Below are 17,927 nucleotides of genomic sequence, written 5' to 3'. Positions count from 1 at the left end.
TTGTCCAACTGGACTGTAAGATCCTGAGGACAGGGAACATCTTACATGTGTTATTGTGCTCTTCTTCTGTATTTCTCTCTATCAGATACTCTGAAATTCTTTAGAAATTTTAACCCAAACTTTGGAGTTTAAATTTCTCGTTCCCCCCTTAAAAATGAACCTAGCTCTCAGATAACTTGCGCAAACCAGACACATTCTATTTCAAAAAGAGCTTTTACAGGGAAACCAAGCAATCAAGTAACAAGTACGTTTTTCTCCGCTGTTTAGAAAACACTTTATTGATTAGTAAACACTTTATTGACTAATAGTGAGCAAACAATACAGGCAAGTTTGGCATTACACACAGAAACAGATCATTAATCGGAAAAGCCAACTCAACATCTTCCTTGTACATTTACCGCATCAAAGCCTGCATGCAGCAGCCCAGCAGCTCTGAACTTGAGGTCCTCAACAACCTTGGTTTTGAATCCTAACTTTCACCTGTGAGGCTTGGTCCAAGTGTTGGATCTCTGTACATCTCTGTTTTCGGAGGATTAAATGTCAATCACAGTCCCTGCCACATGGTCCTGAATATTAGTGGGCATTCCAGGAATAAATTTCAATACATAAAGAATGACCCAGTTCCTGCTTTTATAGGATTTGGTGGGGGAGAGTCAGGGAGAAGCAGGTAGTTAAAACATGTTCTGTATAAACACAGAACTGACGTATGGAAAGTGCTATGGTCAAGGACAGAGGGCTCAGCATTTTCTGAGTACCTATCCAATGCCAGATACTTTAAAAGGATACGTGAGGGGGATGTCACAACTGGTTGAGAGGGAAGGAGAAATCCAGGAAGGCTTCCTAGAGAGGGGAGCATTTGAGATGAGCCTTGAAGGATTATCAGGATTCCAGTAGCCTAGGTGCCCAACATCAATCTTTTAAAAAATAACCTCATCCAGGAAGAATTGCCAGAGGATTAAAAATCATGCTGAGTTCAATCAAAAATCACCACTGGAGTGTGAAAACAACTTTCCTAATTAAGCAGTTCCAGAACATTCCCAGCTTTGGGCTGCATGAGTAGTGTCACAGAACTGTAACATCCTGAGCAGGGTAGTAAGGTGCACCCTCCGCGGACAGTTACCAGGGTGGACCTGGAGAAGAGCATTTTGGGTCTGACATGGAGCACTGTGCTCAGGGGTCCTGTACCCCACAGTGGGAGGATATTAGCAAGCACCACCCACGAGACCTGAGCACCCAGACCTACACTGCTTTAGAATAGACTGGCTTGCACTGAGGATGTTTAAGGCGAAGGGTAAAGGATGTTCCATCTAGTTTAGTTTCACTGCAGCTCATACTTGGAAACTCGATAGACTGGGTGGCTGTCCAGCCCCTCGAGTCCCGATATTTCACTCTACGGAGAGTTACAAGCCCTGGTCAGACCCTAAATAGCACTTACAGCTCCACCCTTAGCAGCTCATCTTTCAGCACACAGGACTGAAATCATCCGTCACTGTCAGCTCTGAACAGTCACAGACAAAGGAAAGGATGCAATTTAGAAACAGGGCATCTCTATGTTTCTCCAATGCTTGTGACTATGCTCATTTTAAGTTTAATGAGAGGAAAGGCCTCTTGCCCAAGCGCCTAGGACCTAACTTGAAGAGTTCAGGGCAGAGGATGGAGGGGACGCACAAGGACCACCACACGGCGGGCACAGACAGTTCCCGGGCAGCCAGAGCCCTGATTACGGGCAGTTTTATGAACAGGACAACATGTCTTCCACATCCTGTTCTCCCCACTTCTCCAGAATCCAGACCTGAGTTACTGTAAAAGGTGTGTGTGTCGGGGGGGGGGGTGGGGGGGGCGGGTAAAGAAGGAAGAAAAGGAGAAGGAGATGGAAAACAATTCAAAAAAAAAAAACCCTTTGACAGAACCCGATAACCCAGAGTACATGGTGATCGGCGCCGGACGGCATACAAAAGCCAAAAGGCAGGTCCCAGGACGGGTCAACTTAAGACTTAATATTTGCCTTTCACTGAGCAAACTAATAAATCCCCTATGGTTTTAGCCACGCAGAGCTCCTAGTTTTTATTTATTGGTCAGAACTGGAGGCACGTTTTTTTTTTTTCCCCTCCTCGTCACCAGGGCAAATAGCAGTCCCCTGCCCACTCCTGTCATCAGTCTGTATGTCTATTTGCTTTCTCCCTCAACAAACTCATGTTCAGTGCAACTGACAACAAGTGCAAACAGCTTTGAAGTATTCTTTGGTAATGGACTTCCCCGGCCGGCCGTGCGGGGGCTTGTGCAGCTGAAGGCAAAGGAAGAAAGCCACTTGTCTAAGAACAGCAGACGTCAGCTGGTCAGGCAAGGCTCGGAACTTGACACAGGCGGGGACCTAGGAGGATCATCACGACCAACCACGTCCGTTTCCCTCTCCCACTTTACTGATGAGAAAACTGAGACTCAGAGAACGGGCTTGAGTGACACGATCTTGGAGCGACTGAAAGGAAGGCAGGACTGGAGTCCAGGTCTCTAGATGCGCCTCTGCTCAGGGCTCTTTTCAGGCCTGGGCAGAGATGGTCTTGCTCCATCTGCTCTCTCCCTAAAGTGGAGGGTGGGGAGCCAGCCCTGCTTCCCAACAGCCTGGCATGAAGGAGTCTCATCCAAGGTCAGTAGGCATTCCCAAGGTCACCCTATGCCTTTTAAACCATACCCTCCTGAGCAGAGGGACTTACTTCACCATTAGAACCCCCTATTTCTCCATCAACACATAGCTTTCCAGGATCACTGCAAGAGGATAAAACTTCCCTGTGGGTCACGTTTCAGTGTCATGGGAAAATCTCACAGCAAAGCTTGAACAAAATCTTGGTGGGGGGGCACTAATTTGAGGTTGTGTTCATGATGAATTGAAGCAAGATGCATATGTTCAGCATGTGGATGAAATACCCTTACATTGTACCTTGGGCAATGTCTAATACACTATTCTCCTATGGAACAGAAGTAGCAAATCTTTAAGTCCTGAACTCTATCAAATATGACAGCATTATTGATGTCAGAGCTAGAAGAGGCTTCAGGGATCATGCGGCCCGACTCCCTCATTTTACAGGGAAGGAACCAAGATCAGCGGCTTTTTGAGACAAAAACGCAGGTCTCCTCGTCTCCCCATTCTGTGCTTTCTATCAGCATAAGATATACTACCTGGATCCAGAAGTAAGAGACGTACACATGTCAGAGAGAGGGCAAAACGCATTTGGCTCAAAATCTCATTAAGAAATTGACATTCATGGTCACTTGGCAGCCCATGAATTGCTCTTTAAAATTCTACGGCTTCCCACCAGGTTGAATACCATTCAACCTTCTCTCACAGTCCTCTCCCACTCTGCCAAGAAGGCTGCCTCCCCCAGGGCTGACTATCCCCTGTTGGATGTGGGAAAGGGGATTCCTGCATTAGTCAGAGGAGATCTAGATAAGAATTATGCTTTAGATCACTTCAAGCTCCGGGATGCCAGGATTCCATGTGGATGAGAAGATAAGGAGAGAGAGAGAAAAAGGAGATTGTTGCCTTTGGCACAATAGCAGGACTTCTGGAACCAAAGACCATAAGTGGAACATAAGTGAAGGAAACATCTGAAATGAGTTCATCTTTTTAAAAAGAAAAATGGCACCCAAAGAGCTGGGCTAGCCTTCCTTCCATGACAGTGAAGGCAGTGAGAGTCAGAACAGGGGCAAAGACCCAGGTGCATGGCGGGGAGGGGTCTTGATCTTTACACATGAGTAATGAGAGGGTAGTTTCCAGATGTCTGCATGCTCATCTCCACCTCGGCATGCAATGACCTCCCTGTGGCCACACCACGCAAGATCAGCGGGATTAGCTGGAAGCTCATGTTCCAGCCCCACAGATGCTCACACTTGTCTTTCAGCAGGAAAGATGGAGGCCTGATCCCCTGACAAGAAGCAACAACTTCAGGAAGGCATGCAATCCTGAAAGCCTGGCTTTGACTAACCTGAAAAGAACCTGTAATTTGCCTTCAGGTTGTTCTTACTTGTCATGAACACCAAAAATTGGGCTGGCACCACCTTCCCCTCCTCCACCCCCCACTACCACCACCAAGTTCCGCTCCTTTATCCCAGATAAAGTCAGTGTCTGGAAAGGTACGAGTGAGCTGGGAGGTCCCATTCAAGACTATCTGAGATGAACTCAAAGGTTATCTAGGAGACTTTAGAAGAAAGTACACACTTAGGCCCAATTTACAGCTTTTGATATTTTAAAGGATCCTAGAGTTCAAAGGAACTTCAGGAAGTCCTCTAGCCAACTCCTTTGCTCTCCAGACAACACCATCCCAAAGATTTTAGCTCTTAGTCTCTGTCTAGCAAAGATGCAGAATTTTCTTCTTGGTTCATTATTCTACATAGTACATGCGTGTATGATACACACACACACATACTGTCATAGTCAATTCTACTGTTCCCAGTGGTTGTGTTAGCTTTTGTTTCTTAATGAACTGTTTCATTCTTAAAAATAAAAGTTAACTTCACCTTTCTAAGTAGGATCGTATTGGAGAGGAACCCCTGATACCTTCAATGCCTGGCATGCCTACCGTCCACAGTTTTCCTCTGAAGGAAGTGGTCTCCGATGGCTCTTTATACCTAGGTTTTTATTCAATTTCATACAACCCTACCACCCTGGAAACAACTGATTTGGTCAAGATTGGTACCCAATCTAATGGCTTCCATCAATAGGCTGCCCAGTGGCCAGTGAAGTGGCCAGTCACAAGAGCTCTGAATGGCGACTGACCAAACCAATCTAAAGCATTGGCCGGTTACAGCAGGTCAAGCAGAAGCAGAAGAAGGGTCATCGAGTCACCCAGTAGCGTGACCTGTTCCAGTTTGCCCAGAATTGTCCCAGGTTTAGCACTGAAGGTTCTGTGTTCCAGGAAACCCATCAGCCCTGGGCAAACTGGGGCAGTTGGTCACACCCTCTGCTCATTACCAGAGCAGAATTCTAGAATCAGAAACAGTGGATTCTGCTGCTAAGTAGGAGATGAAGACGACCATGATGTTACAGGCCTGCTATCCCTGGAAACCACCTTTGGTGACTGGGTATCTCGAATGACTCGGGCTTCTTGGAAAGGCCTCGTTGGGTAGCCGCCGGGATGGTCTCCTGTCTACCTTACTTCCACGGCAACCTGGAATAAGCCAGTATTTATGGAGATGATACAAGTGGGTCTCTATTCCTTGAAGTCCAAAGGAATCTAGCTAATACAACGAGTCTGTCTGCAGGTCAGGGAGGAAGGTGATAGCCCGCAAGTGAGCCTCACATTTCCATAGCAGGAGACCTCCTCCAGAGGTTCCCCTCTCTCATTCTGCGGTAAATCTGAGATGCCAAGAAGGATCCCACCGCTCCACTGAGAAGACACTGAAGCCACTAACTAGTCATACAAAGACATCATCTACAACACAGGGAAGACAGACAGGTCTAGCTTTAATTCTTTTTTACAAAGGCAAGTCATTCACTTTGGAAATAGAAAGTAGAAACATCTTTGGCTCTGCGTCTTGGACAATGTTGAACTATGATCAATATTTAGGAAGTGTTTTCAGCCACACATATAATGGCCACAGAGTGAAAGGAACAAACAGGACTCGTATTTTGTTGTCAAGTGTGTGTGTCATCAGCATGCACTGGAGGGCGGGGGTCCTCAATAAACACCACCAACTCTGGTAGCTGGGCAGGCTGTAACAAAGCACCATGTTCTGGCATGGACCCCAACGGCCACCTGAGGGAAGAGGGCCTTCACAGCTGACTGTGCATCTGTGCCAAGGGAAGGCGGTTGGAATGAAGAACGGCGTCCGTTTTCCGCTCCTCCAGATGTCCACCTGTGTGAGATCTGAACAAAGAAAGCTGAACTGGAGAACATCAGCCTTCACGATCCAGCTCCCCTGCCGGAGCCTCTGCCAACATCCCTAGCATCCGAGAGCCTGAAGAACTTCACCGATTTGCATCACTCCAGAACCTGTGGGGCCAGATCCCAAATAAATGAGAAGGGATCCCGTACCAAGACTGCTTGCATGGCAACACACAAATGCGCCTCTTGAGAAGGAGCAGGAACAAAAATTAAGATCCCATTTGACCTAAGCGTAGTTAACTATTCACTCTGTATCCGGCTAGAAGATAATGGAGCAAACAAGAATTGCTGAGTCCCAAGGCACAGCAGACGTGGGAGGCAGGGGGCAAGAAAGGGTGTGGCAGAAAGCCTTTTGGTTCCGGGGATGGAGCGGGGAATCTAAGAGCAGGCAGCAGCAGAGGAAATGGTTTCCAGGAGAAAGGACGAGGTCTGGGATCACGGCGTCTTCTCCAGCTATAGGTCACCTCCAGCTCCTGCTGGTCAACACACAGACCATTCCTCAGTCTCTGAGGGTCTTTGCTTTCTCCTCAAATGTCTTCTCAAATCCAGAAGTTTCCTTAGTCTCCAAAATAAGAATTCTCAATCAGATCCAGAGTTCTTGCCTCTGAAGAGATGGTCCTATCTTAGCCAGGTCCTTCAGGGGCTCCTGGTGCACACCTGGCTCCACCAAGCTTCCCGGTGGGAGGTGTGTGTGAGGGAGAACAGCCCGTGCCAATCCTCTTTTCTAGGCCTGTGGACCAAAAACAGCATAAGAGTTAGATTCTGGTTTCTGCTCTTTCAACAAGGAGCCCACTTTACTGTCTTTAGTCCATAATGTTCTACCTACTGAACAGAACATAAACTGCTTCTAAAAGCAGTATTTTATTTAAGAAAGAAAAAAAAGGCCTATTTATATGTCTCAAGGAACTCCCTGTACACTGAATCATCACCAGGAACTCTCCAGACAAATCTTACACTACACCCAAGCTGACTTCTTTTTTTTTGAAATACCACTGAATACAGCCAGCCCAGAGAAAGTGGAAAATTCTGTTTTTCAGCACGTCACTGTTACGGCTGTGAGATATGGGGCAGGGAGCACAGAGCAGTCAGATCCTCCACTTAACAGATGGGAAAATTGAGGCAGAGAGGGTGCCAATGTTCTCAGTACAGGACGACAAGGGTCCGGTCCCTAATGCTAATGTTCACGTTAGCCGGAACTTCTCTCCTGCTTTCACAAGTCCCTTAACAATTAATTAGGAAATTAGCCAGAGGAGATGGGACCTTCAGAGGAAGTGGGAAGACACTCTTAAAACACATTTCTCTTTCCCTAATGCTGATTGCAAGTCAATGAGGATGGACTTGGCCTCACCATATTTTCCTCACTTTGCACCACTCCCACACAATCCCTCATTTCTGAGGGACAAATATATTTAGCGCCACTAAATGCCCTCAGGGGACTTCCCCATTTTGAAATTGAAGAGGCCCAGCCATGCAAGCAAAGGGCCTAGTCACAGACATAGAAAATCTGGGCCTCCTGATGAGGCTGCTCGCTGGGTCTCTGATTCCAGAAGTCACTATCAACCCACAAGGAGTAACTTGGACAACTGCAAATCCGTGTTCTCACAAGTACTTTACCGGATTAGATGCCGTGGATACAGACATAAACCAGACAGGCAAGCTCCACCCTCACGGTAGAGAGGAACACTGAGCAAGCCCCAGGCCAGAAGGACAGCAGGATCTGAGGGAAATGCACTAAGGATTCCAGAGGCATTTGGAGCCAGCAGGCCCCCTTCTGTCGCTCTGAGATCAGTGAGGGGCACAGCTCAGCCTGGTGCAAGGGAGTGCTCCTTCCTACCGGCTTTGGCTAAACCCCTGGCAGGGATGTGTGCGGCGAAACCCAAAGAGAAGGGTACTGACTGTCAGCGATGGGAGGACATCACAGTGAGGGCCCTAGGGGACTGAGAAGGGAGAAGATGGCTAAAGACGTCCCTCTGCAGGAGAACTTTGGCAGGAGAGAGAGTCTGCATGTCAGCGCAGCCTCCCCAGAAAAAGCCAGCCAGCTGACGTGCCGACCCAGAGGTGCTCTGGAGCTCCAGGTGGCTCCGTGATTGGTGGACAAGAGGGAAACCCTAAGTCTTCACCCAGGTCCTGTCTGGGCCCTCAGGACACTCTCTTTCATTTGGACCCGAAAATACCCCAAACGACCCCAAAGTTCTGCTACCCTTTCTCTGGTTTCCTCTCCCCTCCGGGGTAGCAGCCCTCTAGGCCGTCTCAGAGAGGGCCAGAAGCCTGCTCCCTCCTCCGGGAGATGCACGCAGCTAGCAAATTAATTGGCAGCAGCCGGGTGAATCACACAGGGACTTCCTTCTTGTTGCCCGGCAACCGCATGCACTTGGCAGTGGGACACTAAACACAGAGGGGAATGTTGGGAGGCACTTGCAAAATAAAATAAAAAGCAAAACATACAACATCCCAGACTCATCCCCAGCACCGCACACCCAGCCAACGCGGGTTGAGGGGAGATGAGGGAATCAACACAGGGAAGGAAAATGAGGTCAGGACACAAGCAGCCTCCGCAGGGCCTGACACTCCCTCCCTCCCCCCATCAAACTCCTCTAGGTGTAGCATTTGCATTTGGCCAACGACACCCCTCTATTAGCCTAGAGAAAGGCAATGGGGGCAGCGGACTAGCCGGCACCCAGGGATTTGAAAGAATACCTGGAAACCCACAGCCCACGGACTTCATGAAGCTGCCTGTGGGTGGGACCGCCAACTCTGCTGTGTACACCTCTCCCCCGTGCATTATTCCTAGGTTAGGTCGCTCTGCCACCTCTAGGGCATGAATCCTGTCCCCCAACCTTTCCCACTTGAATGTTTTCATGCCTGTTGCTATGGCCACTGGGAGTTGATTAGACAGACAAGCCTTCTGATACACTGCCCTGCCTTCAGACCCTACCTCTGGCCTCTTTGAAAGCTCCCAGGACAAAAGTGAAATGTATGTATCCTCTATATAGGTGTGGAACAGCCCACGGAAGAAAAACTGGGGATGAGGAAAGGAAGAGCATTAGCAAGAGAGCCCCTGTGGCCAGCTGAATATTAGCCCCCAAGAAACTCACATCCTAATCCTGCAACCTGTGAATGTCACCTTCTGTAGCCAAAGGGACTGTGCAGACGTGAGGAAGTTAATGATCTTGAGATGCAGAGGTTATCCTGGATTATCCGCGCATGCCCCAAACGTTATCATGAACATCCTTAGAAGAGGAAGGCAGAGAGAGATCTCATAGAAGAGGGAGCAGGACATGTGATCACGGAAGCAAGAGGCAGGAGCGATTCAAGGAAGGAATCATGAGGCAAAGCAAGCAGGTGGCCTCCAGAAGCTGGAAAGGGCCAGAAAATGGATTCTTTCCTAGAGCTTCCAGAAGGAACCAGCCCTGTGGAAAGCTTAACTTTAGCCCAGTGAAACCGGCCTCCAGAATGTAGGAGAATAAACTTGTGTTGTTTTAAGCCACTAGTTTGTTGGACTTTTAAACAGCAAAAGAAACTCATCTTGTCGATCAGGGCATCTCCGTTTCCCCCACAGACCTGAGGATGGCACAGAGGGGATTCCAGTGACTGGAATGGAGCTGCTCAGAAGGGGCGGGGTCCAGAATTCGGCTTAGAAAGGCCCAGACACCCTACAGGCCCAGAAGGACGAGGTAAAGTGACTGAGGGGAGAAGACCAGGCCTTGAAGGAGGCTCTCAATTCACATCATCTGTGACTACAGCTTGGGCTGCTCGCTTCATCTCTGACAGCCTCAGTCTCATCGTCTGTAAAACAGAGATAACACTATCATCTGTCTTGCAAAGCTTTTAGGATTCAATGTGATACTGCACGGAAAGCACATGGTAGATGCCAAATAAATGGTAACTTTTAGGAAGGGTCAGGCATGCACATGTGGGCAGAAGCTGTCAGCTGTCTACCCAATATTTATTCTCACCTTTCTACTTAGTAACATAACTCTGACTTTTGGCTGGCACCCTGTGGCCCAGAGTAAAAAGACTATGTTTCTCAGCCTCCCTTGCAGCTAGTTATGGCCACGTGACTAAGATCTGGGCAAAAAGATATAAGCAAAAATGTTGTGGGACTTCTGAGGAGGCTGTTCAAAAGGCGTTGGAAGGAGCCCAATTTTTACCTGTCTGCTTTTACTACCTTCTGCTTTCAATGAGGACATGATGGCTGGTGCTCCAGCAGCCATCTTGGACTATGAGGGACATTGAAAATGGGAGTCATGCACTAAGATGATCTAACAGGAAGATGGCAGCCTGGGTCCCTGATAACTCCAGAACTGCCACACTAGCCTCAGATGGCCTTTCTCTGTTATGTGAGCGACACTGCTCTTCTGTCTTAGTTATTAAGCCATTGTTATTTTAGAGTTTTCTAGCAACCATAGTGGAAACAAGGTATCACAGATCTAGAGAAACAGGAGTCAGAGTCAGTCTAGAGTCATGGGTCTCAAAGTGTAGCCCTGGAGTGACAGCTTCTGCAGCACCTGGGAACTTGTTCAAAATGAAAATTCTCAGGCCCCACCCCAGACTTAGTGAAACGAAAACCCTGGAGTGGAGTCCAGCAATCTCTGTTTTCACAAGTCCTCCGGGTGATTCTGGTGCACACTCAAGTGTGAGAACCACTCTTCTAGAGCAAGGTGTCGCAACTCTGGCACTCGTGACATTAGAGCTGGATAATTCCTTGTTGAGGGGGCCTGTCCTGTGCACTGTAAGATGTTTAGCAGCATCCCTGGCCTCTACCTACTAGATGCCAGTATCACCTCCTTCTCAGTGTGACCATCAAAATGGCTCAGACATGGGCATATGTTGGGGGCTGTGGGGGCACCAAAATTGCTCCCAGTTGAGAAACACTCTCTGACTAGTGGTTCATTCTTGGCCTTGGCTATACATTAGAATCACCTGGAAAGCTTTTAAAAATTCCAATGCCTAGGCCTCATCCCAGCCTGGTGAAATCAGAACGTATGCGGGCGGGATGAGGCGGCAGTTAAAGCTCTGCAGGTGAGCCCAAAGTTCGGCAGATGCTGACAACCACTGCACACTGCGAAGGGGCAGCAGGCCCAGAGGAAAGGCTGCACCAAGCCGGGGAAGGTGGTAACGCATCTGAATCCCGCCTACGGGAAGATGCTCCCAAGCAGGAACTATAATCAGCATGACTGGGGTAGATATGGGAACGCACATCCTAGCTGCCAGATGGGGTGGAATTCCTGGTGGCTGTGTCATCACCTCATTTCCCATCAGAACAGGGTGGACACCTTTCAGTGTCTCCCATGAATAACCACACAAAGCCTCAGTTTCCTCCCCTAATAAACACAGCACACAATGAGCCAGCTCCCACGAGGTGCTATAAACATTAGCTCACTCAACAAAAAGAGCTGCCTCAATGCAGACAGTGATGCTGCAGTGGGGCCTATGTAGAAAAGGGGAGCGTAAATTCTCCTTCCAATTGGTCAACTCCCCAGGCATTGAAACCAGAATCCTCCCACAAGGATGCGCTCTGAGCAAGGAGAGATTTCCCATATATTTAATGGAGCCCTGAAAATAAACGGGGCCGGGGGTCCATAACAGGGTTGGAGCAAAAAGGAAGGCAAGAATTAAATGACAATCCAGCCACGCAGAAAGAGGGAGAGCTGAACACGTTGATGCTGCGACTCCTTGAAAGGAGGAAGAAGTCAAGTGTAAACGCTCTCTCCTGCTGGGACCGGGACTGTCCCTCACTATTTCATTCCCAGCCTCCCCTGCGGCAAGGCTGAGCCAAGCTTCTCCTTGTTTCCCTTGGCCCAAATCATTAAGTCCAGGATGTCACTGTGGGAGGCAGGGGGGAGGTGGAGAAGAGGAGGAAGGAGAGGAGGTGAGGAGGAGAGAAGAGAGGGAGGAGGTGGAGGACAAGAGGGGAGGAAAATAGAGGAGCAGAGATGAGAGAGAAGCTTACGGGGCTCAGACGATCTTAGTGACACCAAGTCACCGCGGCACCAGGAGGAACCAGCCTCCCTGTTGCCTTCCTATTTCAGCCCCACCTGGCTGGCCCAGATGGGAAAGTGAGGACCAGGCATGAGTCTGTAACCCATACAGAAGCCAGCTTGCAGTGGGTCTCTAGGAGGCTGAGGCTCAGCCGGATGGAGCCTACTCCCAGCATGCTCCTTTCCCTTCCCAGGGTTCTCCCTTTTGTTCTTTCAGTTCACCTAATGCAGCTGACTGCAACAAGGTAGAAGAAACCCGGTCACTCCGTACCAGTAGTACCAAAGAGGCAGGAACCCACCAGGTCCCTCTTCTCTTCCTAGAGACTTTTAACAGGTTCCTGTCTAACAAGTTAGTCCAAAGAGTACAGGACTTTGCTGCTGGCGCTTGTCATTGCAATGCTCCCACCTGCCCTTCCCTACATTACAGCCCGTCCCCACAGAGTCAAACATCTCCCACTCCATTAAAACTCCTGGGTTCCCTCCAGCCTGGAAACCTCATGTGCAAATGTCCTGACTCCTGCAAATGCGTAAAAAATAAACCTTAAAAAGCTTCCAGATGTTCCGTTTGTATGATGGTGTTTCTCTGCTCCCGTCCCCAGAGACCAATACATGATGTCCAGCAAGCTGACTGACCAGATGAAATACGAGGAAGCCAGGAGGCACCTCTTGGGGGTAGACGGGGAGGACGCCCCTTCCCCCAGGACCACACTCAAACCGTTCACCCCTCAACTCTCCCCCTGCAAGGATGTGACCTGACATTTCCCCTCTATCTTCCATCCCTCCTCACGCCCCCCCCTTCCACTCTTATAGGTGAGAGATACACGCACATCCCTTACATTTGTTTCACGTAACGCAAAAAACTCCAAAAGACCACAAAGGAGCCCGTCTGAGACACCCAAATGATAAGCTTTCAGGCTTTGTCTTCTCTGAGCACCACCTCCTCTCTCCCTTAAACTTCCTATACCAACTGCCTTTGTGACACAGTCAAGGACAAAATGACACAGAGCAACCCTGACACCTAAGATGTTAAATTGCCATCTGCAGCGACATCGTAGGAGCTGGACCAGCCAGAACAAGGGAATGGAGTTCATGACTTGTCAAGGCCCCTCCAGGGCTGGTGGCCTCTGATCTATAGAAAGGTAATTGCCAACGGGCAGCCTTGTGCACACACAGCCACACACGCACCCTTCCCAACACACACACACCTGAGGGCCCAGGATTCTTTGCACAAGGTGACGCCTGCTCCCTTTGATGTTCGCCGGATGTGTTCCCATTGGGCAAAAACCAGACCTCAATAAAACCCGGCATTATCAAGAGGCCCGTGGTTTGCGATTGCACCAGCCTGTTATCTCCGCTGCCCTGGGTGGGGCTGCTTTGTGGTTCTCCATTGAAAAGCATTAACTTCTAGGTGGATCAAAGACCCTTCCGAACCAGCCGACCTGGATCCCTGTTTATCCACAGGGGACTGTTCCTCAAGATAGACTTTAAAGATAATAGGGACCCCAGTCCCAGATGCCCTCCATGCTCTCCTTATCATGCAATATGTCCCTCAGGGGCCACCCAGCGGCCAATCCCAAGGCCCTTCTCCTCTCTTTCTTCAGATGGCCCATTTAACAATAGCAGATGGGGGACTGGGCCAGAGAGGGTCTGGGCCCTGCTGCAACAATGGGCATCAGGGGACAGAGAGAGCCCTACTGGGAGACCAAGCAGGAGCTCCTCTCTCCTGTGAACCATGCCAGGGAGGGGACAAGAGAGGAAGGCATTTATAACACTCCCCTCAGGAGGGACATACTGACAGGTTCCCCTCATCCAGTCCCTGACGTCCCTTGTTGGGCTCTACTCTCTACGAAGATGTTTGAAGGCCAGCGATGGGCCTGCAGTGAGGACACAGTGGGACTTCTGAGTTGTCTGGATCTGGAACACCCAGGACTGCTCATCGACATGAGAGAGACAGAGCACGTGCACTCGAGGACTGTGGGTGCTGGCAGGCTTCAAGGCCTCCAGAATGTTCCTCAGTCCATGTGGGTCTGTCACCAGTCGCTGGAGGCTGGCTGCAGCAGCCATGTCTTTCTTCTTTGCATTCAGAGTGTCTAGCTTAGTGCCTGGCCTTGAAGAGGCACATGAATGAATGAATGAATGAATGAATCCTTAGCAACATAGGCTAGATATCTCACAAGTATGGGAGGGACGTGAGGCATGGACACTCATTCCTTCCAAAGGGAAACACTTCAGGGATCACCCCTCACTGGGGACACCTCAGCTTGGGATATGGAGTCAGACCAAGGATCAAATCCCAGAACGTGGGCAGGTGACCTCGATTCTCTTTAACCCATCTGTAACACAGGAATAACAACCTACTCCTTCGTAGGGTCATTGTGAGGACCGAGCTAAATACTAAAGACTCAATAAGTAGTATTTGTCATTACTAACGCACTTCCCTACAGCACGCTCTCTGCGAAAACATACAGGCAGCCCATGTCCAAGGAAGGAAGGACAGGAAGTCACCGCCTTGATCATTTTCCTGCTACAGACCATACGAAAGAGGTGTACAAAAACTCCAGACCATCTTCCATTCTTCCTTGCTTTTCTTCTTTCCTCAGTAAAGCTGTTCCTAGCATCCTCAACTCCTTCCACATCCCCTCAACCGCCCCTAAAATGTCTGAGCATTCCATGTGCAGGGAGGAGGCGATGGAGCCGGGAGTCAGGAGCGGGTGAGATAACGCCCAGTCCTGAAGGAGCCCCACCGTGAAGGAGGCAGCTCAGCCTCCGACGGAACAGGGCTGCGCTCTTGATTCCAACACAGCCGAGGCGAAGTGCAGTTGCAGCTTTGCTGTCATTTAACACTGAAATGCCCAGATGTCCTCTGCCTTCGACTCTTACATCCTTCCTTCCTCCTCTTTCTTCTAACTCGTGTCCTCTCTACCCCTGGTTCGCCTGTCTTCTCTGTCTCACTCTCAGTAGAGACACCACAGCCTGAAGAACCAGGTTAGGTCAACTCCAAGGGAAAGGATGCCTGGGGGGGCTCTGGTGGCACGGGTGCCAAGGTGACGAGGGGAGCTAGGCCTTAGCACCCCCTGGTTGCAAGGGGGCCAGGCTGTTACCCAAGGTTGCAGCTGGGCTCTCAGAGGCCCTGGGAGGTCAGGCAGCAAGTTCACAGGACAGGCCACCCACACTGCACATCAGGGCTGCTGGACTGTCCCCGGGGCCAGCGCGGCTCTGGCCCTTGGCCCTGCCTTGGAACTCTCCACCATATGGCCTCCCTCGGGGAGGATGAGAGGAGGAAAAGAAGTAAACCAGGGGCAAGAAAGAGCCACACCTCCCTCTGGGTGCCAGGAGCCCTTCCTGGGCAGGGGGTGGAGGGTGGCTAGAATTGTCCCCAGCAGGTCCCAGAAGAGTGAGCGGGTGTCTAAGAAACGAGATGGGCACCTCTGACAGCAACATGCAGGCCCTGGGATCGGGTCCCCCTCTCTGTACTCTTCTCTCTCTGCAGCCCCCACTGTGTTTCCAAGGTTTGATCTGAACTTCAAAAACCCTGAACCTTGGGTTACTTCACACTTTTCCAATTAAAGACCCAAACTGGATTTTCATGTTTGCAGAGAAAGCTCTGACCAGAAGTGTAGGCAGCAGAGAAAACAGGAAGCGCAGGATCTCTCTTGTCCGCTCTCCCTCTCTCCCTTTTTTCTCTCTCTCTCTCCCTTTCCTCTCAAAGTCCGGGGAGGCGGGGAGCAAACAAAATCTTGGCAGCCTTGGCCCCTAGGTCCCCAGGAGGCTGCCTGTGTTCTGTGGAAGGCTTTTTCTCTTTTCTTTGGTCCCATAGACACCAGTCCCCATTTCGGTCGGGCAGGGGTGGGGGTGGCACGGAGCTGGGTGAGGCTCTGGGAAAAGAGAAAGAAGAGGCGAAGAACAGATTCTCTGGTGCGGCTGCCAAGAAAAGGGCCCGAATGCCTCGTCTGGGCGGAAGGCAACCTTCCCAGGTTCCTCAGCATGCTGGGACTTGCTGGAAACTAGAGCGCTGGCTGGCAGAAGGAGGGTGGACAGTGGAACCAGAATTCAAAGGGGCAGCCGAAGGAGGGGGGCCCCAGGGGCAAGAGGGGGAGGTTTCAGTGAATCATATAAATTAGAGGCAGAAAGGATGTCAGGCCACCTTCACTTCCTTCCTCTCCTAATGGGAATTATCTCATTAGCCTCAAGCTTCCTAGAGGCTAACTTTAAATGATTCCTGTAATGGGGATTTCAGTCTACAGCCCCCTATCCATCTGACTTGGAGGAGCGCTAAGAAGGGCTCTTAAAGGCACAGGAGCAAAAAGACGCTGGTTCAGTCTACTTAACCCTGAGTACTTTCTCCAAACATTTCACACAATGTTAGTACTGCCCTTTCAAACCTTTATTTCCACTCACAAGAACTTATTGTGAGAAACTAGTCATGAATATGGTGATAGGCTCAATAATGACACCCTCAAGCGAAAAAAGATAGTCACGTCCTAGTCCCTGGAACCTGTAAATGTTACCTTATGTGTAAAAGGGACTTGGCAGATGGGATTAAGTTAAGGATTTTAAAATGGGGAGATTATCCTGGATTATCCAGATGGGCCCTAAATGCAATTACAAGTGTCCTTATAAGAGGGAGGCAGAGGGAGATTTGATTACAGAGAGGAGGATGTGATGTGACCGCGAAGGTAGAGGCTGGAGCGATGCAGCTACAAGATGAGGGATGCCAACAGTTCTCCAGAAGCCATTCTCCCGTCAAGCCTCCAGAAGGAACCAGCCCTGCTGACAATTTGGTTTTAGTCCCATAAGACTCATTTCAGACTTATGGTCTCCCAAACTGTAAGACAATAAGTTTTGTTGTTTTAAACGACCAAGCGGTTGGTAATTTGTCACAGCAGCCCCAGGAAAATAGTACAGATGCAAATAAAGTTGTTGCTACCAGGATTGTCATCAAAGCCTCATTTCACAGCAAAAGAAAGAAACATTGGAAACATCAAAGAACTGTTCAAAAGTAGCCCTGTCATAGTCCTACAATGAAATACTAAATAATCATAGAAATACTGAAATCTTATTTAATAATGAAGGATTCACATATAACTGGGTACAGATCCTAAATATTTTCCTTGGCTTTTATAAATTTTTCTAATAGTAAGCATCTCATAATTATTTTTGTCATAAGTCACACATTTATACGCAGGGTGGTGTGAGGGTTAAGGATGGTTTGATCCTTTCTATGAACAGAGAAGCAGGAACTGGGGACAATTTAGTGGAGAGAGGTCAAACAGAGTCAGAGAACCCAGGGCTGGTACCTTTCTGGTTCTGAAGACTGTCATTGGCAAAAGGGCTCTCCTCCACACACACCTCAGCCTGGCATCACAGCCCTCCACCCATGGGGCCTTCTGGTCTGCACACCCTCCTCCCTAACAAATGAACAATTTCCTTACATGGAGCCCAGTCCTCTTGGCCCCTCACCTCAAGTCTATTTCCTCCAGCCCCTCCACAAAGTGTGTTTATTTCTGCCTCCATACTCTTATGCTGTTCCTCACAGTTGGATGTTGTATGAGTTTGTCAAGGCTGCCATAACAAATTCCCACAAACTGGTGGCTTAGTACAACAGACATTTATTTTCTCTTAGTTCAGGAGGCCAGAAGTCCAGAGTCAAGGTGTCTGCAGAGCTGGGTCCTTCTGAAGGCCCTGAGAGAAAATCTGCTCCATGCCTCTCTTTTAGATTCTGGTGGTTCTCAGCAATCCTTGGCATTCCTTGGCTTGTAGACATATCAGCCCGGTCTCTGCCTCCATCTTCATATCACCTTCTTCCCTGTATCTCTGTTTCCCCTTCTCTTCTCAGGACCTGTCATTAGATTCTTAACTAATTACATCTGCAAAGACCTGATTTCTAAATAAGGTCACATCCGGAGGTTCTAGGTAGACATGACTTCTGTGGGGACACTATTCAAGCCACGTCTCCAACGCAACAGACAGCCTGCAGCTCTTCTCTCTCTCTACTTCGTCCATTTCTTCTTCAAGTCTCATCAACTCCACAAGGTCTTCTTTGGTTCTTCCAGGTCCCAGAAGTCAA

At 49.3% G+C, this 17,927-nt stretch overlaps 1 long non-coding RNA gene across 1 annotated transcript in view; it reads right to left on the bottom strand.

Annotated features, from left to right (window-relative positions):
- Positions 1 to 249: 249 nt before the first annotated feature.
- The window catches only part of LOC111775596 (uncharacterized), a 148,840-nt gene continuing 131,162 nt past the window's right edge, over positions 250 to 17,927 (bottom strand). Inside the window, exon 3 of the long non-coding RNA XR_002811359.2 lies at positions 250 to 6,609. This is a non-coding gene — a long non-coding RNA (uncharacterized lncRNA). The remainder of the gene's footprint in view (positions 6,610 to 17,927) is intronic.

Source organism: Equus caballus, chromosome 11 (genome assembly GCF_041296265.1).
Source record: "Equus caballus isolate H_3958 breed thoroughbred chromosome 11, TB-T2T, whole genome shotgun sequence".
Classification (NCBI taxonomy): Eukaryota; Metazoa; Chordata; class Mammalia; order Perissodactyla; family Equidae; genus Equus; species Equus caballus.
The sequence above is the reverse complement of the archived record's forward strand: the minus strand, read 5'-3'. Positions and strand labels throughout refer to the sequence as shown.